Source organism: Saccopteryx bilineata, chromosome 4 (assembly GCF_036850765.1).
Source record: "Saccopteryx bilineata isolate mSacBil1 chromosome 4, mSacBil1_pri_phased_curated, whole genome shotgun sequence".
NCBI classification, from domain to species: Eukaryota; Metazoa; Chordata; class Mammalia; order Chiroptera; family Emballonuridae; genus Saccopteryx; species Saccopteryx bilineata.
The window spans coordinates 55,879,266-55,892,623 of record NC_089493.1 but is presented as its reverse complement, the minus strand read 5'-3'; the positions used below and the strand labels follow the sequence as shown (position 1 = coordinate 55,892,623).

Sequence of the window (13,358 nt, the reverse complement as noted above, 5' to 3'; positions counted from 1 at the left end):
GACCAATGGTGGTGCAGTGGATAGAGTATAGACTCAGGATACTGAGGGCCCTGGTTCGAAACCCCAAGGTCATCAGCTAGAGTGCTGGCTCATTGGCTTGAGTACACACTTGGCAGCTTGAGTGAGGGGTTGCCAGCTTGAGCCTGGGATCATTGGCATCATCCCAATGTTGTTGGCTTGAGCCCAAAGGTTGCAGGTTTGAGCCCAAAGTCACTGGCTTGAAAAAGGGATCATTGGCTTGACTTGAGCCCCCCAGTAAAGGCACATATGAGAAATAATCAATATAACAACTAAAGTGAAGCAACTAGGAGTTGATGCTTTTCACCTCTTTCCTGACTCTCTCTCGCAAAGAAGAAGAAGAAAAAGAAGAAGAAGAAGAAGAAGAAGAAGAAGAAGAAGAAGAAGAAGAAGAAGAAGAAGAAGCCACATCAAGATTGATAGGAGGAGTGGAGACACAGAATGAGCTGGTCCAACATCCACATATGGTAGATAGAAATCTCAGCTGCAGAGGTTCCCCCTAAAGAGTGAAGGGTTCCAGGCCCTGGCCGGTTGGCTCAGTGGTAGAGCGTCGGCCTAGCATGCGGACGACCCGGGTTCGATTCCCGGCCAGGGCACACAGGAGAAGCGCCCATTTGCTTCTCCACCCCTCCGCCGCGCTTTCCTCTCTGTCTCTCTCTTCCCCTCCTGCAGCCAAGGCTCCATTGGAGCAAAGATGGCCTGGACGCTGGGGATGGCTCTGTGGCCTCTGCCTCAGGCGCTAGAGTGGCTCTGGTCGCAACATGGCGACGCCCAGGATGGGCAGAGCATCGCCCCCTGGTGGGCAGAGCTTCGCCCCTGGTGGGCGTGCCAGGTGGATTCCGGTCGGGCGCATGTGGGAGTCTGTCTGACTGTCTCTCCCTGTTTCCAGCTTCAGAAAAATGAGGAAAAAAAAGAAAAAAGAGTGAAGGGTTCCAGCCCATACCAGGACCCCCAGCCTAGGGTTCCAGTATGAGAAAGAAAAGTCCTCAACCTCTGGCTGTAAAAACCAGCAGGGACTAAGGTTGAGGGAGTTGGAGGGCTCTCGGAGTCCCAGGCAGTTCCTCTTAAAGGGCATGTGCACAGACTTAATTGGACTTACTCCCTCTGAGATCCCATACTGGGGTAGCACTTGAAAGACACCAGATGCATATGAGAAGGAACTGAACTGTCTGATATTAGAATGAGAGCTGTGGGCAGCTTTCTCCTAGACAGCATAGGGAATATAGTCAATAATATTCTAATAACTATGCATGATGTCAGAAGGGTTTGAGATTTATCAGGATGATCTCTTAGTAAGTTATGTGCTATCTAGGCACTGGAGTATACACCGGAAACTAATATAATAATGTATGTCAACTGTAATTGAAAATTTTTTTTTTTTTTTTCATTTTTCTGAAGCTGGAAACAGGGAGAGACAGACAGACTCCCGCATGCGCCCGACCGGGATCCACCCGGCACGCCCACCATGGGGCGACGCTCTGCCCACCAGGGGGCGATGCTCTGCCCCTCCGGGGCGTCGCCATGTTGGCGACCAGAGCCACTCTAGCGCCTGAGGCAGAGGCCACAGAGCCATCCCCAGCGCCCGGGCCATCTTTGCTCCAATGGAGCCTTGGCTGCGGGAGGGGAAGAGAGAGACAGAGAGGAAAGCGCGGCGGAGGGGTGGAGAAGCAAATGGGCGCTTCTCCTGTGTGCCCTGGCCGGGAATCGAACCCGGGTCCTCCGCACGCTAGGCCGACGCTCTACCGCTGAGCCAACCGGCCAGGGCTGTAATTGAAAATTTAAAAAATTAAAATAAAGAAAGAAAGAAAGAAAGAAGTTAATCAAGAAAAAAATAAACCCAAAAGTTATTCTCTGGGGCATTTGAGATCTTGCACCCTGGCATAATTCTTCAGTTTGGCTCAGAGAAACTCTTACAAAATATCTCTACCAATTTGGACAATTTATTTTTAGAGAGAAGCAGGGAGAGATAGAGAGGCAGGAAGATCAAGCTGATCCTGCAAGTGCCCTGACTGGGGAATCGAACCAGCAACCCCCATGCTCCAGGATGATGCTCCAACCAACTGAGCTATCTGGTCAGGGCTTAATTTTTATTGATTTATAGAGAGAGGAGGGAGAAGGAAGGGAAGCATTTGTTGTTTCACTCAATCATGCATTTTTTGTTTGCCTCCCATGTGTGCCCTGCCCAGGGATCAAACTCATAACCTTGTTGTTTCAGCATGATGCTGTTAACCAACTGAACTACCTGGCCAGGGCCTGAACATTTCTTACGTCAACACCATTTCTTTCTCTTCCTCCAAAGGAAGAGAAAATAAAATCTGGGCCCAAGTATAATTCTTTCTTATCTTTTGTCAATATCTCCCCTGCCCACCCTTCTTTCTATAAAAACCTCTTTACTTTGTACAACTCCTTGGAGCACCCTTACTTGCTAGATGAGATGCTGCCCGATTCATGAATTGCCTAATAAAGCCAATTAGATATTAAAAAAAAGTCTTTGCAAGGATTAAAAGAAATAACATTATGATATAATTAATGCCACTGAACTGTACACTTAAAATGGTTAAAATGGCTAATTTTATATCATACATATTTTACCACAGTTGTAATAAAATTAATAATATACCAAAAAAGCATCGAACTGACCTGACCAGGCGGTGGCACAGTGGATAGAGCATCGGACTGGGATGCAGAGGACCCAGGTTCGAGACCCCGAGGTCGCCAGCTTGAGTGTAGGCTCATCTGGTTTGAGGAAAAGCCCACCAGCTTGAACCCAAGGTCACTGGCTCCAGCAAGGGATTACTCAGTCTGCTGAAGACCCGCGGTCAAGGCACGTATGAGAAAGCAATCAATGAACAACTAAGGTGTCGCAACAAAAAACTAATGATTGATGCTTCTCATCTCTTTCCGTCCCTGTCTATCCCTCTCTCTGACTCACTCTCTATCTTGTAAAAAAATAAATAAATAAATAAAAATAAAAAAAAAGGCATCGAACTGTATACTTTAAATGGTGTATGGTATGGTATGTATGGAGTCACATCTCGATAGAGCTGTTTAGAAAACACGAACAGCCATATTGAGCTAGTGCCTGTGAAATGTTGTTTAGAAATTATGCCAAGTTACTGCCAAAGTTTATTTTTATTTGTTGGTATACAGGCAGTCCCCAGGTTACGAATGAGGTAGGTTCTGTAGGTTTGTTCTTAAGTTGGATTTGTATGTAAGTTGGAATAGGTCCATTTACTTAGATAGATGTTTGTCTTAACATAGTATTTATTTTTACCTTTTTGTGCATATAAATACTTAAACATTTTCAAACCCACAGAACTTATCTCATTTGTAACCTGGGGATTGCCTGTCTACTAATCTCTATGCACACAGTTTACCAGTTAATTTTCACCCTAAATGTTGCAATTAAAGGACCAAGACCTCCAGGCAATTACTGCAAGAGAGGCAAAGAGCGAGCACCTTGTCGGGTTCCTGGGTCCTGGGTCTGGTCCTATTTTCAAAGGTTGTTAGACTCCATCTCCCAGCTCTGGAGAATCCAAACTCCAGCTCCAGACATTTGAAAGGCTGATTAATAAACAGGGTGGTAAATTGATTCATTAACCAACGGGGACACACCAAGAATCTTGGGGCAGGATCCACCCCTCACTGGGCACCTGGCAAGCGGAGAGGAAAAACACAGGGTGCTCTGTGTTTACCAGCGACCTCTTCCTGACAATAACCACAACCAGGTTTTTCATTGGTCTGGTTGAATTTATTATGGCATGAAAACCGATGACTTACAACAGATAGTAATTGAAAAATAAGTCAAAAAATAAAAAATAGTAAAAAAAAAAATGAATTAGAAATATTTGATTCTTTTCTAATTTGGAGTCTGCTAAGGCTAACTCTATGTTCATTTTTGTGAAACATAATGGATACGCACTTAAAGTTTTCCTACTGTGCCCGTTAGGAAAACAGCAGTCCCCACCGCTCCTGTTTCTCACTCCCCAGATGAAACACTTGAACTCTTTAACTGGATGCTGGGTTCTTTTTTTGTTTTTGTTTTTCTATCTACCTCTTCTTGCTATTTTACAGATGACAAAACAGCTATAGACAGCCTAGATGAGGGCCCCAATTTTGAGTACACAGTTCAGTGGCTTAAGCGCATTCATATGGTTGTGCAACTCTCACCACCATCCATCTTCAAAACTCCTTCATCTCCCATACTGAAACTCTGTACCCATTAAACAGTAGCTGCCCATTCTCCTCTCTTCTGCCCCTGATAACCTCTTCTACTTCCTTTTCCCCTGTGAGTTTGACAATTCTTGGCACCTCATATAAGTGTAACCATGCAACAGTCATCCCTTTGTGTCTAGCTTATTTCAGTTAGCATGTTTTCAAGGTTCACCAGTGTTACAGCATGTACAGTAAGTCCTAACTTAATGTCCTCGATAGCTTCTTGGAAACTGCGACTTTTTTGGAAAAACAAAACAAAACACAAAAAAAACGTATAGCAAAACCAATGTTTGGCCCTGGCCGGTTGGCTCAGCGGTAGAGCGTCGGCCTGGCGTGTGGGGGACCCGGGTTCGATTCCCGGCCAGGGCACATAGGAGAAGCGCCCATTTGCTTCTCCACCCCCCCCTCCTTCCTCTCTGTCTCTCTCTTCCCCTCCCGCAGCCAAGGCTCCATTGGAGCAAAGATGGCCCAGGCGCTGGGGATGGCTCCTTGGCCTCTGCCCCAGGTGCTAGAGTGGCTCTGGTCTCGGCAGAGCGACCCCCCGGAGGGGCAGAGCATCGCCCCCTGGTGGGCAGAGCTTTGCCCCTGGTGGGCATGCCGGGTGGATCCCGGTCGGGCACATGCAGGAGTCTGTCTGACTGTCTCTCCTGTTTCCAGCTTAAAAAAAATTAAAAAACAAACAAACAAACAAACAAAAAACCAATGTTACCATAGGCTGAATAATATCTTTAGTCACATGAACATCACCAAACTTCTAAATAAAGACCCAAAAACACTTTAAATACTAAACATTGAAATAAATATGGCACATATACACTATGGAATACTACTCAGCCATAAGAAATGATGACATCGGATCATTTATAGCAAAATGGTGGGATCTTGATAACATTATACGGAGTGAAATAAGTAAATCAGAAAAAACCAGGAACTGCATTATTCCATACATAGATGGGACATAAAAGTGAGACCAAGAGACATTGATAAGAGTGTGGTGGTTATGGGGGGAGGGGGGAGAGGGAGAGGGAGGGGGGAGGGGGAGGGGCACAAAGAAAACTAGATAGAAGGTGACAGAGGACAATCTGACTTTGGGTGATGGGTATGCAACATAATTGAATGACAAGATAACCTGGACATGTTATCTTTGAATATATGTATCTTGATTTACTGATGTCACCCCATTAAAAATAAATAAATAAAATTATAAATTTTAAAAAAAGAGAGAAAAAAAGAAATAAACATGAGTTATATATACATTTAAGAAAGGTTAATAAAAACAAGTAAGATAAATTTTTTCAGACCTGCTTATGCCAATTTGGGGTTGCAGGTGGCCAAAGCCTATCCAGGCAGCTCTAGGTGTAAGATGGGAACCCACCCTGGGCAGAATGCCCTTCCATCACCAGGTGCACTTACACACACACCCATCCTCACTCAGACTGGGACAATTTAGGCATGCCAGTCCTCCTATGTGCACATCTTTGAGATGTGGAGGAAACCCAGGCAGACGTAGGGAGAATGTGCAGACTCCACACAGACAATGTCCCTGGCCAGGAATCAATTTTTTTTCTCATCAATGACATAAAGAAAGGATGTTGAACAAAGCAACCAAAAAGAGGACCTGCTCTAGAATTTCATTCTTTTTTTAGACTGAATATTATTACATTGTATCTATAAACAACATTTTGTTTATTCATTCATCTCTTGGTGGACATTTGGATTACTTCTACCTTTTGGCTATTGTAAATAATGATGCTATAAATATGGGTGTACAAATACCTGTTTGAGTTTCTGCTTTCAATTCCTGTGGGTATATCCCTAGAAGTGGAATTGCTGGATCACATGGTAATTATATGTTTAATTTTTTTGAAGAACCTACCTCTTCACTCTGGCAACAATTCTCTGGCAGAGCCAAGGCAGATGCTAAGACAACTGTCACCATAAATAAGACAGGGCACTTGGTAACTTGCCCATGCTTTCAACACTAGAGGGTGGACCTGGGATTTGAACCCAGGTCCTCTTGCGCTAAGTTCAGGCTTTTCTCCATCATGCTGTGTTCATTATTGTATTGGCCTTCTTCAACCAAAAGTGCCTAACCAGGAGTCTCAAATACATGTTTGTTTGTTTGTTTCCCTCCAGAGCAGGTAGAAGACCTTTAATTTATGCAGGCCACCACTCTTTGTTTGCCATCATTATTAGCATTTGCCATTGGATTAGGACCAATCAAAGTATTAGGGCCTAAATGATTTTGGTGATCTTGGCCCTAAAGATTGTAGGTAAATTCCCAAAGCCACAGCCTCTGAGGTCTTTCACTAAGTGGCTAGAATCTGCTCAGACCCCTCCCGCCTTCCCTCTGAGACTCTGGAACTTTTTACTGCTGCTGGTGCCTACCCTCCTCTTCCAGAAGGGAGCTCCCCACTCTCCCACACCTCACCTTGGAGTCAGGCCTCACAGTAGCAGGGATTTCCATGCTCTCAGCCTGAGCTGCTGTCCAGATGCTGAGAGGAGCCTCCGCTGCCTCCTGAAATACCACGGGAGCTGTCCAGCCTGGGAGCCAGGCAGAGCCCAGGACCCAGAGCCTCTGAGACAAGCTAGCATAGCCAGGAGGGCCCTTAGAAGTCACACACATGTACAGAGGCGAAAACTGAGGCCCAGAGTGGGTTGGCTGAGGGCTAGGCCATGTAGCACAACAACAGAGACAGAGCAAGTCTTCCACCTCTGAGTCCAGTGCTTTTGCCATATCACCACACTGTGGGCTTCTACCCGTACACTATACATTATATGCTCACAGACTAGTATCTATTGGATGCATACATGTCACTGATGGCAACACTCACATATACAGTTCTTTATGAGTTGTTTTCATCATTATCTGATTTAACCATACTGTTATTAGCTATGGTTGCACTGTCACCATTACTTTCATTTTCCAAATGCAGAAAACAAGGCACAGAGACATGCCTAGGGGACTGGAGCCAGTAGCAAGCAGAATGGGCGAGGGACGGTTGGCCAGAAGAGGAGACCTCTGAGCTGGATTGGGAAGAAGGGGCTCACTGGGGGAGAAGGGAGGGAAAGGAAGAGCACTGTAGGAGGCACAAAGGCCTGGATTGATGGAAGAGAGAATGGGGAATAGACAGAGACCAGCATGGCAGGAGTATGAGGGTAAGGTCCAAGAAGTGGGCAAGGTGTGGGCTGAGGACTGCCTGACACAGCCAGCCTCAGGTCTCTCTTCGAGGGAAGATATCCAGTAGCCCTGAGGCTGTGGACAATTTGTACCTCCACCCAAAGTAGCTGGAAGCAGAATTTTCCTGAAGTCTTCCCTGAGGGTGTTACTGAGGGGGTGTGACTTATCCCTCCAACTATTCTGTGAATTCCCCTAAATAAGAATGACATCAATCCTTTTGGAGTCTCCTTCCTTCCCACCCAAGGGCCTAATTATGGGCTGTAGCACCATGTCTTCTGTGATAAAGGCTCAAGGGCCAGGCTGCTGAAGCACAGCCTCCAGCTTCTAGCCTTGGGGTGCACCTGCTTTCCTGCATGTATGGCTGGGGTAGTGGAGGAAGGATGGTTGATGGAAGGCCTGGGACAGAGGTCATGCTGCTATGCTGAACTTGCCTTCAGATGGGGTAGGACAAAGGAATGAAAGGAATTTATGTTTATTGAACATTTATTGGGCACTTGATTTGACTTCAAACCCTTTATTTTTATTGTATATTTTATATTTATTTTTAAGTGACAGGAGGGGAGATAGACAGACTCCTGCATGTGACTAGACCAGGATCCACCCAGCAACCCCCATCCGGGGATGATGATTGAATCAACTGAGCTATTTTTAGCACCTGAGGTTGACGCTTGACCAACCAAGCTATCCTCAGCTTCCAGGGCAGTCACTTTAACCAAATGCCACTGGCTGCATGAGAGAAAGGAGAGAAGAAGAGGGAGGGGGAGAAAAGCAGATGATTGCTTCTCCTGCATGCCCTGACCAAGAATCAAACCTGGGATGTCCATATGGCTGGTCAATGCTCTATCCACAAAGCCAAACAGCCAGGGCCTCAAACCCTTTAAATATGTATGCTGTTTTATTTAATCTTGTGAACCTGTGGTTTTCAACCGCCAGTCCCCAGACTGCTGTCAGTCTGCCAGAAATTTTGTACCTGTCCATGAAAGAATTAACCACCCTGATGTTGTATGAAGATTATAGAGTCTAGAATCATTGGGTCTATAATCTTTATACTGCTTTAAACAACATTTATCTTGCAATTGCTTCCCACAGGCTGCTCCCTGTAGCAAATCTACAGTAGACCAGGAAGTCAGAGGGGGTGCCTCTAAAGGGAGGCTTTGGCTCACAGCGCCCCTTAGCCTTGCTGACGTTTTGAACTGCAAGGCAGTCTTGAATCTCCCATGCAGCCTTCCTTCCTTCCCTCTTTTTAACATGGCCACACCACCTTAAGTATTGATATCTCCCCCAGCCTCCCAGGTTTTTGCACACAGGCATTTACCTAATGAACATTTGCATATCTACCTGTCCAGTTGTCAGCTTTTCGGGAGACCGGGGCTCTGCATAGCCACACAACCACATAGCTAGTGCCTGGCTGGCTGGGCTCAGGCCAACCTATGCTCACTCCTCTGCGTCATGTGCCACCTGCCATGACACAAGTGTCCAGGACAAATATGGAACTGGCTGCCCATTATTTTTTTTTTCTCTGTGGATTTATTTCAGGACTTTCTATTCTGTTTCAATGACCTACATGTCTATTCTTTCACCAATACCACACAGTCTTATCTACTATAGCTTTATAATAAGTCTTTTTTTTAAAATGGAATTTATTGGGGTGATATTAGTTAATCATACAGGTTTCTGGTGCAGTTCTATAATGTATCATCTGTGTATCGCAGTGTGTGTTCATCACCCCAAGTCCTCACTGCCTGGTTTTCCTCAACCATGTACGTGACAGAGCTCCTTAGCCCTCCTCCCTTCTGCAGTGCACTCGCTCCCTTGTGTGCCTGCCCACCTGCTGCTTCTCCCTGTCCCCAGGACTCCAGTGGAGAAGAAAACCTGTGCGGGTTTATTTTCCTCTCAGAATGAATTTTCAAGACTGTTTTGCACCTGCCTCTCAATTTCAGATCTTATTTTTCCCAGGGTCTAAACAAGTCCTTCTACAGGGAGCTTTGCACAGTTTTTGTAACCACAAAATTAACAAAATCTAAAGTAATTCTACAGATGGTGCCGGTGCCCCTACAAAGAAGAAAGGACGAGTTCCCTGAAGCACTGTATAAACAGACTCTTTCCACAAATTAAATCAACATTTTACATTCATCCTTTTCTAAAAGGATTCTGAATCTATGGCTTATGCTCCCATTTTCAACAGCCCCAGGCTGTACAGAGTGGGTGCTGGGTAAATATTTTTAGTGTGAAAAAAAAAAGATGATCCTTAATGAAGTTGTTTTATAAATTCAGATTTTCTCATAACCTGTTTCTGGAAAGTAGACTATAATGTTAGCTGTCAGACTAGTAAGAGAATATAATAAGAGACTATGGAGCCCATCCCTCAAATCTAACTAGTTCTAAATAGCCCTGGCTGCTGTCTCAAGGCTCGAAGAAAAGGAAATGAACATGCTTGTTTTTAAAGACTGCTGGGTTAGGAGGTGGGAGGACACCTGAACTAGATATAGTCTGTACCTGGGTGTCCTGACATCAACCTTCATGGGTTGTAGGCCCTTATCTACTGAAAGTATCATGAAGACCCTTTTGCAGAGCTGCCTATTTTGCCTTTAGTCACATGACATCAGCCCTTGATCACTCAAATTACTATAGACTGCTTAGGAATTCAGCTGTGGCCTAGAAGAAACAGGGGTCATGGAAGAGCTGGATGTTATAAGAAGGTTGATAAACCAGAAAGGAGAGGACACCAAGCCTTAGTAACAAATGCCCAGAATTATATCCTAGGGTTTCAAAATGCATACACCCAAGGCCCGTGTTGCCTCGGTCCCTAGCTTTCTTTTTAAAGTCCTGCTTATCTTTTAAAGTCCATCTCAGGTTTCACTTCCATGAAGTCTTCTGTGGCTTCCCTATTCCACACTGATCTCTAGACCCATCTCTAGATTCTCAGAGGGCTTAGAGGTTGTTCTGGACAACATTGCCTTATTGTATTAAATCCTACCTTTTAAAGCTATGTTCATGTAACATTTGCCTCTGCAACTCAATTACAAGTTCTTCTTTTTTTTTTTCAGAGACAGAGAGAAAGTCAGAGAGAGGGATAGACAGGGACAGACAGACAGGAACGGAGAGAGATGAGAAGCATCAATCATTAGTTTTTTGTTGCGCATTGTGACACCTTAGTTGTTCATTGATTGCTTTCTCATATGTGCCTTGACCGTGGGCCTTCAGCAGACCGAGTAACCCCTTGCTGGAGCCAGCGACCTTGGGTCCAAGCTGGTGAGCTTTTGCTCAAACCAGATGAGAACGCGCTCAAGCTGGCGACCTCGGGGTCTTGAACCTGGATCCTCGGCATCCCAGTCCGAGGCTCTATCCACTGCGCCACCGCCTGGTCAGGCCAATCACAAGTTCTTAAAGGGCAATAGTTAGAACCATTGTGTTCTCCTCAATTCCAGGCACACAGTAAATAAATACTGGTTGGCATGGATACTTACAACACATTCAATAAATGACCATTGATATGGCATCCATTAGATGCTCAATAAATGCCTGTTGGTTTCGTTTACATAAGGTGCTCAATAAATGCCTGCTAGTTTGGTACACAATAGGAATGCAATAAATGATCAGCTTGATCTAATAAAGTTTTCTGGGTCTCCTCTTTGTTGGGATTAGCTAAGCTGATTGAGGCACCTGCCAACCCAGTGGGAAACTGGGTTGGGTTCTGAAAGACAACTAGGACAGGAGAGCTCCCCAAGGCAGGCCAAAGTGGGGAGCTGATTCAAGAAGCTAAGCTCTTGAGTGGGACTCAGAGTCAAGGCCTGGAGAGCCCAGATACAAATGTCAGGTCTCAAGAGGCACTTTCCAATAAGTTCAACAACACTTTCTCAGGGAAACCTTCCTGACTTCACCATCCAATGCAGCCACCCCTACCCAATTGCTCTCTGGTGCACTATCCTATTTTAGTTACTTCTTTTTTTTTTTTTTGCATTTTTCTGAAGCTGGAAACAGGGAGATACAGTCAGACAGACTCCCGCATGCGCCCGACCGGGATCCACCCGGCACGCCCACCATGGGGCGATGCTCTGCCCACCAGGGGACGATGCTCTGCCCATCCTGGGCGTCGCCATGTTGCGACCAGAGCCACTCTAGCGCCTGAGGCAGAGGCCACAGAGCCATCCCCAGCGCCCGGGCCATCTTTGCTCCAATGGAGCCTTGGTTACGGGAGGGGAAGAGAGAGACAGAGAGGAAAGCGCGGCAGAGGGGTGGAGAAGCAAATGGGCGCTTCTCCTGTGTGCCCTGGCTGGGAATCGAACCCGGGTCCTCCGCACGCTAGGCCGACGCTCTACCGCTGAGCCAACCGGCCAGGGCCTTTAGTTACTTCTTAGCCTTCACACTACTTGGTATTATCAAGATCACTATGATTTCCCCCCACACCCAATACCCTCCCCATCTCCCCACTAGAATATAAACCCTAAAGAGATTTCTTTGTTCATGACTTGCCATGTTCACCAATATGGCTCCCTGGCTAAAAGAGTGCCATATAGTAGCATATATGTTGAATAAATGGATGAATGAACTGAGAAAAGTCAAAAGAAAGGAAGTCAAGAGGAAGCAGATTGAGATAGATCTGGATGGGAACTAGCAAAGGTCTGGCCTTTGGCTATAATTGCCCATGAGCCTGTGTTGGTTTTCCACTTTCCTTTGTGGGATTGCAGGTGCTAGAAATGATGGTGTTTGGTTATTTTAAAGGAACAGATCAGATGAAGGAAGAGAGAGCCTATTCCTTTAACATTTGTTTTATTCTCTAACAAGGTTATAAAATGGCTTCTCTGTCTTATTCTTGGAGAGCCCTATTGGATTCTAGTGGATAATATGAATGCATATAGTGGAGAAAACAAAGCACAGTATACTAATTTTATTATAAAAGTAATAAATTTGTGTTATTATTCTGCATATATTCACTCCCTTCCCATTCCTAGTGTGGTTGCATTTACTTCCCTCCCCCACTGATGTTGGATTTGGCCATGTGACTTGCTTTAGCCAATGAAAAGCTATTGAGATAACATAAGCAGAGACTTTACATGTGCTTATACAGTTTGACTTGTGTCTAGGGCTCTGGTGATCTGGAAGGAGAAGCAAGTCCTAGATAACTGTTATCCCTTCAGCCAAAGTACCAAAATGAAGGCACATGGAACAGACCTGAGCCTGAATGCAGTGAGGAAGCAGGCCTAATAGACCTGCAGCCTGAGAGTATACCCAACCTAGATCAGTCAAATTGCAGTTGACCCACAAATATATAAGTTTGCGAATAAATCCTTGTATATAAGCCACTTTGTTTGGGGCTAGTCTCTTATACAGCATTACTGTGGCAATAGCTGATAAATATATAGCATATAAAAAGAAAATAGGGATAAATAGAAAGGAGAAATATGACATCAATGATCCCATCACCAAGAATAAACACTAATAGCATTGTGATGTATATAGCTTTCAGCTATTTTTCTATATTTTGTATGGGGGCATACTGTTCACATCTTTTTGTAACCTGTTTTTTCAAACCGGTATAGCATGAACATCTTTTTAAGGCCTTAGCATTTCAGGATTGCCTCATTGTCCTCCCACCAACCCTCCAAGGCAGGCTCCAGAGGCATCCTGATTTGCCCAAAGTCACACTTCTGGGAATCAGCAGAGCCCTGTGTGACTCCAAGTTCAGTGCTCTTTGTACCGGGCAGATTCTCTCTTGGGGCCTCATTAGCATTTTTGGCATCTGGCAAGGTCAGATCTTTCCCCAACAAGAACAAAACGAAACCTTTATCTTATCTGGAAGGAGAACACGAGTGTTAGGTTCCCCTGATTCACATGATCCCAAGAGCTGTGACAAAGCATCGCTGCCAACCTCCTATCGAGGCCTCCTGGGGGATTGTCCTTTCCTCCTTGGAGAGAGCCAGGCAAGGGCAGGTGGTCGGGAAGT

General features: G+C 45.3%; 1 non-coding gene across 1 annotated transcript; it reads left to right on the top strand.

Annotated features, from left to right (window-relative positions):
• The first annotated feature begins 538 nt into the window (after window positions 1–538).
• On the top strand, window positions 539–614 carry TRNAA-AGC (transfer RNA alanine (anticodon AGC)). Its single transcript has one exon. It is a non-coding gene; the product is annotated as a tRNA-Ala (tRNA).
• Window positions 615–13,358: the final 12,744 nt, after the last annotated feature.